The 12,534-nt window shown below is 39.7% G+C and overlaps 1 protein-coding gene across 1 annotated transcript in view; it reads left to right on the forward strand.

Moving 5' to 3' along the window:
- Positions 1-12,534, forward strand: part of LOC109475716 — a 67,879-nt gene that overhangs the window by 32,409 nt on the left and 22,936 nt on the right. The gene's annotated exons all lie outside the window — the stretch shown is intronic.

Genomic DNA, 12,534 nt, shown 5'->3' on the forward strand with positions numbered 1-12,534 from the left:
GCGTAATTTTCAATTTCGTGTAAATTTAATTCTGTATATAAACCTGTATTTGATGGAAAGTCATTTAATGTACATATAAGCATGTCAAGTTATTATGAATGAAGATATTTACTGTACTTTGAAAGAAAATTTTAAAGATGAGAAAGAATCTAATGTACACATTTTTAATTACTATTAGTACTGATTTGTATCCTAGATATTGTGATTGATTAAGTTTAGCATGTGTTGATGTAATAGTAAGAGTGTTTTTTTCTGTTTGCCTGCTGGTATTTTGAAAATTGAAGGGTTATCCTTATCCTTATCTGTTGGTTGAAAATTTGTATCAGTTATCGAAGTCCTTTCCAATGTAATTTGCAAAGAAGTTGTTTGCAAATGACTTATGACTTTAGTAAAACTTTGTTGAAAATTTAGCCATAGATAATTAGTGTCCCAAGAATTCCCAATGTAATTTCATACGGCTTTCTGTTGTTTTACAAGCTTGAGAAAATAATGGTTTTACAATTGATATTGGATATGTTGTCCTTATTTCCTTTTATATATCTTAGCTCCACACAAGTAAAGTATCGACTATATATATTGCCGAGAACTTTTCTTCATCAATATCTTCCCTCTCTTTTACTTATTCACATTCACAATAATGTCACTTTGTAAAGAAGACAAAAACACTACCTTATATTGGAACTCTTGCACAACCAAAATAGTTCTCGCTTTCACCGTGTAGGTGTTGAAACAAAATTGCAACCTGCCTGGCAAAATATGGTCATGTTCTTGACTTGATTCTGGTTGAAACGAAAATTTACAATCAGGATGTTCTCCGATGTAGCGTTCCCTTGAATCCCTTCTCGCGTATCATATTTGACTATCAAAAAAGATCTACCTGGTCTGTGAGACGCCAGATAATCATCAAAACATTTAAGGATGTGCCGTGAAAATCAAGAGGCAGACCGCTTATAAAAGCCACAGATGGGAAGGGCAAGGCCACACTGGTCGCTGCACCCGGATTCAGCTTTCAGCTTGTCTTTAGCTTATCCTTAACATTTTACAAAACAAAGCAATATTTGGAATTTTCCACATTGTACAAGTAGCTTCAGCAACTCCAATGTTACTTCTAGTTCTACTAGTTTACTTCAGGCCGAAATGATGTGTTTTACAGCAATGGACTCCTCTGCACCTGGCAGCCCTGAATGGTCACCATGAAACTGTATCAGTTTTACTGACAGCTGGTGCAGATGTAAACGCACTGGACGATGACGTAGGTACACTGATCGCTGTGATACAAGAAATATATTTGTGACATTTTATACGATTTGACATTCATTTCCTACATAGAATTTGCTGTTTAGAATATAACCAACACAAAACTATCACCAACACACAACAATATACAAATTGCATATTTGTCCGTTATGTTGCAATACTGACGACTTTTTGATGTGTTTTACAGCAAAACTCTCCCCTGCACCTGGCAGCCCAGAATGGTCACCATGAAACTGTATCAGTTTTAATGACAGCTGGTGCAGATGTGAACTCACGGGATGTTAACGTAGGAAGACTAACTATTGCGCTACAAGAAATATTTTAATGTCATTTTATACGATTTGACATTCATTTTCTATATACCATTTGCTGTTTAAAATATAACCAACACAAAAATATCACCAACACACAATAATATACTAATTGCATATTTGTCCGTTATATTGCAATACTGACGACTTTTGATGTGTTTTACAGGAAGACTCTCCCCTGCACCAGGCAGCCTGGAGTGGCCACCATGAAACTGTATCAGTTTTAATGACAGCTGGTGCAGATGTGAACGCACGGAACGAGCGGGTAGGTAGACTGATCGCTGAGAAACAAGAAATATTCCTGTACCATCTTGTAAGATTGGACATCATCTTCTCAATCTTCTTACTTAGTGGTTTATTTGCTGACTACAATTTGAATTGTTGCCAACATGAAGCTGGTACGGATTGGAACGCATGGGACTATACAGCATGTCATCAACTGTCGGAATATATCATACATTTTTTGGTGTCATAAAGCATGGGCTGCACATACATTATCATGCATATGGTGCTCTGTATATGTACAATTTGGGGCTATTTTCGTGCAACGCATGACATCGCAGCAAAACGCAACGAATGCGGAAGTCTCTACGCCATCGCATGGCAAAAAAAGCCAGTGGTCGATGACCTGATTAAGACACTAAATTGAGAAATATTGTGCAATAAATGTCAGAAGGATCTAAGTTGCAATGTTACGGTGATTGTCCATTATTAGAAACAAACAGTATGAATGGCAAAGGTAGGGAATGGTTTCAAGCGAGCTTGGAGTCAGTGAGTGATGTAGATATATACATTCATATTAAAGAGGTTGCTATTTGACCATACTAAGGATGAAAAATTACACTGTCAATGCCCCAACAGGAAGACACACCCCTCCATGACGCAGCTACAGGGGGCCAACCCAAGTGTGCGGAAATACTGCTGCAGCACGGGGCTGATGCCGGTCTCAGGAACAAGGTCAGTCGGTTCTTCGGCTTCTCTGGTAAATAACTGACTACCAATCCAGAAATACAATACTGGCTTTACTTCTTTTTGGAGAGAAACCAAAAGTAAGACTTTAAAAAAAAATGATCCACTTGAATACATACATTATAGTACGAGGCAAGAAGGAAGTTGTTGTAGGAATTAACACACAAATCACGATGTGTTCTGATATTCCTGCATCGCATCACATAAACACCTACAAACCAATTTATTTTTAAACATGGGCTTTTTTTGCTGCACCTACTGTATATGTTTTAGAATTCGAAGCTTAATACATATTGTATACTCATTCTGTCGTGTTTATTTCCGATATTCTAAAATTCACGAGCCTATTATTATATAATTGACAGCATATTTATTACCAGGATGGTCGAACGGCGGAGGACATCGCTGCAGATGAGGACACACGTGACGCTGAACCGGTCGACGAAGATGAGGAAGACCCAATTACTCGTAGAAGAAAGGAAATACTGAAGCTTCTCCGACAACAAAGTAATGTGAGTCGCTTTAAAACTTCCGTAATGCAAAATCAGAAAGCATTATATCTAAAGAATATGATTGAGATGACTGTAAATTTCTTGTCAAACACTTCTGTTCACCAACAACTACTGTTAATATTAAACTACAAGTTGAAGATGATATAAAGTTGTTTTTAGTTCCCCTGGTACGCGTGCTAGTGTATTTGAATTTTTGTATTCTGCTTGGCATGCTGAAGAGATATGCATTATGACTATAATCAGAATTGCGTAGAAACATTTAGCTACACGTAGTTGAAAGGCATGTGATATATCTATAGAGACATCATACGTGTATATATATGCATGCCTAATTTTAGCCTACTACGATGACCAGAAGTGTGTCAGAACAAAAGCACACTTACACTTGTTTGCGTTACAGGGAGTCCTCACACGTAAGAAGGAATACGATCCTGTACTCGTCCAGTACTATGAGGGAAGAGGAATGACAGAAGCGAAGAAGGATTGTCCGTTGATAAAAGAAGCAGCTAAGGAGAGCGGGAAAACAGTTGACCAAGTCATGGTATTACCAAACGTATTACACGTCTTACATCCCTATTGACAAGATAGCTCTCTAAGGTCGACTACTATAGTCAATATTATTATCATGGGTGATTTATGAAAATTGTTGTTCATTTCCATAACTCTACTTCCCCAATCCCCATATACTATTGGTGGCAATATTAAACAGGATATCTTACATCCAGTCCATCCCCTTTGTCTGTAGCACCCCCCCCCCCTTCACAAACGGTCTATCCTCAGACCAGGTCTGATAGAATCTTAAGTCAGGTTCCAGTGTCGAGACTAGGAGGGGACATCCTCTGATCTGGTTGTATCGAGTTATCACCAGGTCTGGTCAAACATGTCAAATATGATTTTCAGTGGTTCGATAGTGCCTGTTCCGCCATACCTGGACTTAAACTTTGACAACTATACCGTGTCTCATACAGAAATTATTGACAACAAAAAATGCAGCGACTTTCGTAAGGTAGTCATTTACATGTAGACATGCAGACAGATACGTGGGTACATCAAAATTGACCTACGTACAAGACAATAGATGAATCAATGTATTGTCCTTTCAGAACTTCATCGGTAACTACCGCAAGAGTCAAGGCGGCAGTAAGAGGAGACCGCCACCAGACACGATGGAGAGGAAGAGGAGGATCACGGGATATCACGAGTACTACAGGGAACAGCTGCCAAGGAAAAGGGGCGAGTTGAAACGGCAGTTATAATTGTTTACGAAAATGTTTAACTATGACAATTTTAGCAAGATTCAGTCGATCATTTTATTATCCTTTCGAATGCTTTAGTTGTAGTAAATAGAAAGGTAACATTTGTAAATGCAAATAGATATGGTTTACCTTCACATGGTCTCTCTCTATATATATATAATGCACATGGATATATAATAACCAGCCTCTCCAATCCTGCTACAAAATGTAACCGAACACCACATGGTGTCTGCTACCTCACTAGTTACCATGGTGACAGACGTCTGTTTCATGTCATTGACCTTATGTGTTTGGAGAAGAAAAAGACGAAACAGAGCAAAAACAATATGTGTTTCTCCTGCGAAGGTAAACATCATAATGCTTCATGTGTCAAATATTTATATCAACGAGGTTCAGATAATCATGCCAAGTTCACCCTAACGTATTTCACGTATTTCACTTACTGCATATTTTGTGACTGTCTTACAATAGCATACTGTAGGTACAGTCATTTTAGATACGGCGTTATCATCCCTTGCGAAAACTATTCGAAATATCAACTTTATGAACATCAACTGAACTAAAGAGTATTGTACGTAAACTGTATCTAACACTTTGTCGTCTTGCATTTTGCTTCAGCCAACCAAGGATTCTCCCTTGCCGGTGCCAATAAGGAAATCGGCGAGAGCTGGAAGAACCTGACTGACGAGGAAAAGGATGAATACAACAAAGCAGCAGAGAGGAGAAGGGGCAAAGAGACGAAAGTCAAAACTTGGTCAGAAGTGGCGAAAAAGCTGAAACAGCTCGAAAAACTGGTGGGTGTAAGATTGTGAACATGTTTCTAGACACTTGAAGGATTTTAAAGAGTAATCATTCAAAAGAGTTATAATATGTAAAATGCCATAGACATCCTTTGAGTCAAATTGACACATGCTTACGATCCATTCCTTTGTTATCTTTTATTTGTATCTGAAAAAGGTATTAGTATGTAGGTTCCACCCAGTAAACGCAGTATTTGTTGATATCATTAACTTCTCAACATATGTACATGGAAAATAGATTAAAATGTCAACAGAATGATGCATTCATCTACTAGATGTTTGCCCAATATAGAAGAATTGCGTCCAAGCACGATCATTTCGAACGCAGCACATAGCATATAAAATGCAATTGGAGCATTGTTGTTACTTTAAGTCCGGGGAGCTTGACGAACTTGGTGTGGAGGCTTTGATGGTTACTCTCTACAATGGAAGGATTCGAGCGTTCGGGTCCCAGAAGGATCTGATAAAGGACGAGAAGTTCGGAGGGTACATCGAGAATCAGCTGAAAGCAGCAGAACATCAGCGGAAAGCAGCACAATGTGAGCCAGCCATCTTCTACATTGGTCATGAAACATTGCTGCTAACGTGCCAAAAATACAAATAAAATCTATCTATGATCTTACTACAACTAGTTGGCCCAGTGGGCTGTCATTGGCAAACTATATACAGTATAGTGATGTCATTTGATAACCATTGCTATCTTAATATACATTTATCTGTACAGGTTTAACAATGGACAGACGCCGAAAGAATTCGGGTACAGAGGGCAGCACAGGAACGACTGGAGAGAATCATGACGTAGCCGGAAGGCCCGGGAGCAGCACCAGTTCAGTCAGTAAGAGAAGGAAGAAGACCAAAGAGGCAGAGCAGGGCAACCAGCAAAATTCCAGTTCTGCTGCCTCTTTACCGTCGGCATCTTCAACACAAGGTAAGCGGTACATTTACTTACATACAAAGTAACAAATTGGTAGAGTTTCTGTAAATCTATGGTATTGTTCATAGGAATTTTCCAACGCAATTTCTATACACCAATCATTGTTGGCACCCTTTCGTCTCTTGAGACGATGGAGTATATACACCAATCATTAACAGTCTGCTATCTGCTAGATAGGAATCTTGCCGAGTATGTAGTTATTGTTGTGTATTGCTTCATTTCGGCCACTTCCATATGTCATGGAGTAATTTGTAATTATCACTCCAACACAATTCATATGATACTTACATGTTGATCCCAACTCTGTTAGGATCAACAACCGTGACAACAGGGGGATTCCCACACACGGCACCACAGATCCCCACAGCAGCGAGCTTAGGGACTTCTGTACCATCCCAGGTTACTCCAACGGTTCGTCAGGCACCTACAGGGGTCAGGGCCACAAACGGACAGTTTCCTCACAGTCCGTTGGTATTTGCAATGCCTCACCATCGCTAGATACAAGTAGATATCTTAATACATGTACAGGCCATTATGGAAGTTGTTGTTCAGTAAATATGTTGTAATATTCTCTATCACATAAATTACATATGCATAACCATGTATTAAAAAGCAGGGATGAAAGTGTGTATCTAGATAAGGCCTTATGAGAGTCCTGAAAAGTGCCATCTTCTATTAAGACGACAGTATTCAGGTGCAGTACACCGGTACCTGACCTCTTTGTTTACTACCTGTGTGACCTCGGGCACCTGCCTCTGACGTCACTGGTCGCTAGGATACCAGGTCAGGGTGGGGGCACGTCGTACGTGTCAGCAGAAAGTGAAAGAGTTTCTGTGGCATTTTGGGACTTTCCTGCGCCAAAATGGGACTTTTTATACGCACTAAACTATTGACGCTGTGGCAGAAATGTTGAAGAAGCCGACTGTTGGAACAGAGTACAGTAGAGAGGGTTTGATTCACTCTGTGGACCAGTTTTGTTCGACACCCTGCCTCGGAAGGGAACCATTCAAGCGGCCATGTTGGTATGGACAGAAGTACGATGGATATATTATATTGGTGAACATGAACGACATAACTATGGCTAAACAGACTATTTCAGGACTTAAAGCTCACTTTGGGAATGATAAGGATGCTTTATTTCTAGATCTGCAGATTGCATAGAAAATAGGTGAGTAACCATGGTGTTGCACGTATGTTTGTAATGTAAGTTATCCATGTGAAGTAACGTTAATTGCTTCCAGTATAGTAAAGACACAGTAGTTCAGAAGTGATCTTTTGTTCTTCAGTGTTTTAGATTTGTAACGAGTAATCAACACCAGGAGTGCGAGGTTGCTTTATGACATGTAGGTTCTAACTTTTGTGAATGACCAAATATTGAATCATAGTAATATTTTGACATTCCTTTGAGTATTGTACAATACTTTGATCTGCAATAAACTAGATGGCTATACAATGTCTTTGTGTACTCCCACATTTTTACAATTCATGGAAAATTTAGTTAAAAAGGAGACAGCCTTGCCTTTCTGTTTGTAAACGAAGTTAAGAAGTCCAATTAAGCATTTCTTGAGATACTGAAATCTACAAATGCTGTAATGTGCCCAAAACACGACCTGACAGCATTTTAGTGTTGTACTGAAATGGTAGCCATTCTCTTTAACGTAATACAAGTCTGTGAATCTTAATCATATACATCAATGTCCTATTCTATGTCATTCTGGAACGCTGTAAACCACTATAAAGAATGCAACAACCATGATAGTAATACAATGCAAGCAGTCTATAATTACATGTCATTTAAGAAAGCCAAGCAGGTGCAATGGCGTCGTACATGTTGTATTTTGTTCAGGTAAGTGATCATATAAAATCCAGTTACACATAACAGCAGCAGTAGTTCTTGTTGATTGTCGTTGTTGTTGCCCCCCCCCCCGGTCCTGTTGTGTGCCTATCATATCAAGTCGTTCTGTCTGTGGTGACGTGATAGTTCTCTACAACACAGGCCACATAGATCTTCAGTCCTGTGTCATTGGTACCAGCCTGGTCATCACGTCTTCCTGTCACCACAGACTCTGAAAGGTTTAAGATAAAAACACGACTTAGTAACAGTATTACTATTAGCCTGTACAGGTTTATCTAACGATGTGTGTGGTAAAAATAATGGGAACAATGGGTCTTAAACTTGAATTACATTTGGTGAAATGGTTTCAAACCATCTGTGTAATGCCTTTGTAAATTTCATGTCATCAAATAGAAGTTCAAGTGCTATAAATATTATATATTTAGCCTGTGTCAAAACAAAATGTGTACCTTTGTCGCCTGTTACATGGTAGGTCCGGTTCACACAACCCCAATAGATTGTACGTCCACCATTACTGTGCTCGGGTCCGTCCACTTGTGTGGGAGGGGGTTGAGATTCGTCCTCTGAAATAGAGTTCGGTGACATGTAATTGTTGGCTTATAACTTCGATATAAACATCGGTGTCCGAGCAAGACAACACGCATTGCTCATAATCATGGTTTACATCCATACCTTACGTTTCCCACTGACTCACCTCAGTGGTAACTCTACCTGCTGCCTATTGTGGGGCACAAAGGTCTTTATTTACGCACTAAAGCATTCAGTACGGCTACAGGTTATTCTTGTACAACAGTCAGCCGCGGAAGCTATGGCTTGTACCAAGCATGCCCTTAACTTTTTTCTCGCTTATTACCTATCTTAGCTTTGGTCGTTTTTACATCAGATGTTTAAATACACAGTAGTTTCACGTAGTTTGTTAAGGCACTAAACATTGTGGCAATTACTTGTTTCTAACACGAATGCACAGTAAGCACTCAGTCATTCAGACTCAAATGAAACATGTCTTATTGAGTATTTACGTACAACAGACAGCCATGGAGGCAATGGCTTGTACTTAGCGCGACCAACCTGATGTCGGACTAGCTTTTCTCCCGTTCCGTTTTATGGTCATCGTTGGTCAATTTCACATCAGAGTTACACATACAGAGAGTACTTTAACGGATTTTGTTAAGTAAACATTGAGGCCATTACTTATTCCTGACACAAATGAACAGCGAACACACGGCTTAATACGACCTCGTCAACAAAACTGAAGATCGCGCACTAAACTGAATTCAATGGCTTCATACGTCTTCTTCAAGAAATAATAATACCTACATGTTACTATATACTTTTCAATGTGAGCAACGTCTACATGACATGTTAACATTGACCGGTTAACATGTAATAGTTGAAAATGCTTCTGCTCTTCCGATATTATCAATCAAGCTTTAAAAAATGAGTCACATGAAAGGAACATTTAAGGCAGCAATATTTAGTTGATTTAGTTTAGTTTAGATGACCATGTCACAAAGACTCCACGTGGTTTGTACTGATCAAATGTAAATGGTCCTAAGACTCCTTACGACGGATAAGTCTTTGCCCCCGGTTTTGTAACTCGAAGAAGAGGTCAAGACGTGTAGACATGTGCATTAAAACAAACTTACCAGTCTTAGGCTTGGTGTTCAGCCTCTTGTAGTTTTTATAAATGTCCCAGAGTTGTATTCCGAGTCGAACGATTCGCAAAAAACTCATGCTGTAGCTTACTATCGTACCCGTTCCCTGCTTCGATAATAAGTAGTAGTTGTGCTGTGACTAGTATTGTGACGGAAGGTGACCGGAGTAACTTTTGTCAGGCAACACGAGTGTTACACAAAGTGGGCGGCGTTTATAATAGGGAAGTCTATCATGCAGGGGTACATACAATCACATTGTCGTGGTTCCATGTATTTGGAAATGGTATACGCGGTTTTCAAATACATTTTCATTAAAAATGTTATAAAAACAGTCGTGAAATTAAAATTGGTAAACAAATCATAATGTGCGTCACAGGATTAAGTCATTTATATTCATCCATCAAACATTTAGCCACCCTTTCCTAAGAAAGTGGTACGACCGTAGTACGATCAATAGGTCATTAGGATAGGGGGAAGTCCCTTGAAGTACAAACCCAACCCTCCCAGCATGACTGTTGTACATGAGCTCCAGCCTCAAGCATAGCTTTTGTACACAACTAGACAGGCTCAAAACTAAGCGCGGTGCAAAGATCAGATGTTTACACTCTGGCTAAAGGAAGGTATCATTGTTAAGCTGTGAGGTATAATAGCATGATGTCATCATAGCATCATGTTTGCCCAATGTCAAGTAAGAGAAGTGCAAGACGTGGTGTTTGGGGCTTGTCATGTTAAATGGTGGTAGAGAGAAGTATGTGGATATAAATGGTTGACCTCTATTGCCTCATGGGTGGCACAATAGCGCTAGTGGGTACAGACCTCAGGTACATGGCACGTATAAAAATACTGGACGGAAACGTCAGATTGACTTTGACCAGTTATCATTCCAACAAATATCCTTTGAAAGATCTGCAAGGAAATGGTTTGGTTTGAAATAATACGTTAAACTTTGTTTCCCCATTGCTGAGACTAATTTAGGACAAAAACAGTAATGTTTATCAGAATTCTGACTGTTCCAATACGTCACGAGAACTTTTTATCGCACTTGAGAATCTTACACATTCGGACGAAACATGACATGCCATCATTGAACCTAGTCGCAACAAGCAGGTGAGAGAGTCCCTGCTTGTACAAAAGGAATCCCCCCAGTATTGATGTTGTACACATGTCAGCCGGCTCATGACGTAGCTATTGTACACATCGAGCATTGTACGGAGTGGAGACACAGTACACAGGTTATGTTTACACACATTCGGTGGCAAAGAACACCTTAACTTCATGGTACAAACACAGCTCTTTCAGTGTAGATGTTGTACATGATTCCTAGCCTCCAAACGTAACAAATCGTAACAAAACGCACACAACGAACTTGGTCCAGATAGAATACACAGTAGTAAGGTTATTTTAACACACAGTTGATGTAAGTCACTACTTGTTTAATGGGTCAATATTGTCTGTATCAGTATAACCGGTATGACCGCTCTTCGGCGTAACACACGGGCTTCTTTATCTGTATAGCCGGTATATAACGACCCTTTAATAGCGTAACACACCAGCTTCTGTATCTGTATATAGCCGGTACAACCGTCCTTCGGCGTATCACACCAGGCACGCGGCGTTAGTCATACGATGTGATTTGATCTACTCTTTCCATACAAGATTGTGCGACAAACACAAAATGGTGAACGATTCACAGCGCCGCGCTACAAAACGCCAAGTCACAGGGAAAGTCCCTGCATGTACAAACCCAACCCAAGCCTCCCAGTATGACTGTTGTACATCATTCCTAGGCTCAAAACGTATCTCTTGTACACACCTCCGCAGATTTGAGAGTAGGCTCGGTGAAGAGATGTTAACACAGTTCAAAGAAAGGGTTCACCGTCTAGCCGATCAGTATGATAGCATGATGTCATCACTGTTGTTTGCCCAATGTCAGGTAAGAGTTCGCCCACGTGCATGGCGTGGTGTTTGGGGCTACTAATGCCAACTCTACCTGTTTGGTAATACACAAACTATAAACCATCGAGAACTTTCCATCCCCTATGGCTTCATAGCTTACAAAAGCACTAGGTCGAGGTTAACAGTGCGGGCGCACAACGCTGTCTACTGACACTTATGTCTCCCCTAAAACAACATGGAAGACGGAGAAGAAGCCTGCGTTCATGTGTGTACAGCTTCTACTCACCGGTTTCAGGAATAGAGAACCACAAAAACTATATCTTCAGCATCTAAGATAAAGCGTTGCTAAAGACAGCAAACAAATGCTGCAAGTATAATAGGGGATCTCACATAAACGCAGACTAGAGGGAGTAGAATTTGTTTTTAAGTTTCTCTTACTGAAACGTCTCACCACAGAGTCGCGGTTTGCACAAGGGCAGAGGAAGAAAGGAACCGGAGGAACCGACGTGTTCAAGGTCAACTACAACCGGGAGCGGAAACAAACTGGAGTTGAAGAAAATATAACAAAGTTCTGTAGTATTTGGCAAGATTATGCATTGCCAAAAGTTCTACAATGCCTCGCAAGGTGGTAGACTACAGCAGTGGCCGGACATGTATGTATGTATGTATGTATGTATGTATGTATGTATGTATGTATGTATGCATGTATGTATGTATGTATCCCGGTGTTTTGGCGGAAGAAATTAAAGCTGCAGCATCCTGTAGCTTTAGCTTGGTGTGCCAAGAAATAATAACGAGCATCCGAATGTTAAAGAGAAAAACTGCGAAAATTATTTGCAACTGCTAATTAACCATTCACGTAATGCTGTATAAACTAGACTGAGATAATATGACGGAAGTTGTACGAAAATTAAAATAATAATGTAAAAAGTCTTGTTTGAGATCAATACATAGAGATAAGCAATTCAATTAGTACCTAACTAAAAAAATGTTAGGACTAATTCAATGTGTGGATTCTGAGCCTATATATTAACGTTAGGTTAACAATCATCTAAGATTATACACGGTATAATAAGGTTAAAAATCATC

Source organism: Branchiostoma belcheri, unplaced genomic scaffold (assembly GCF_001625305.1).
Source record: "Branchiostoma belcheri isolate BF01 breed outbred unplaced genomic scaffold, Haploidv18h27 scaffold345, whole genome shotgun sequence".
NCBI classification, from domain to species: Eukaryota; Metazoa; Chordata; class Leptocardii; order Amphioxiformes; family Branchiostomatidae; genus Branchiostoma; species Branchiostoma belcheri.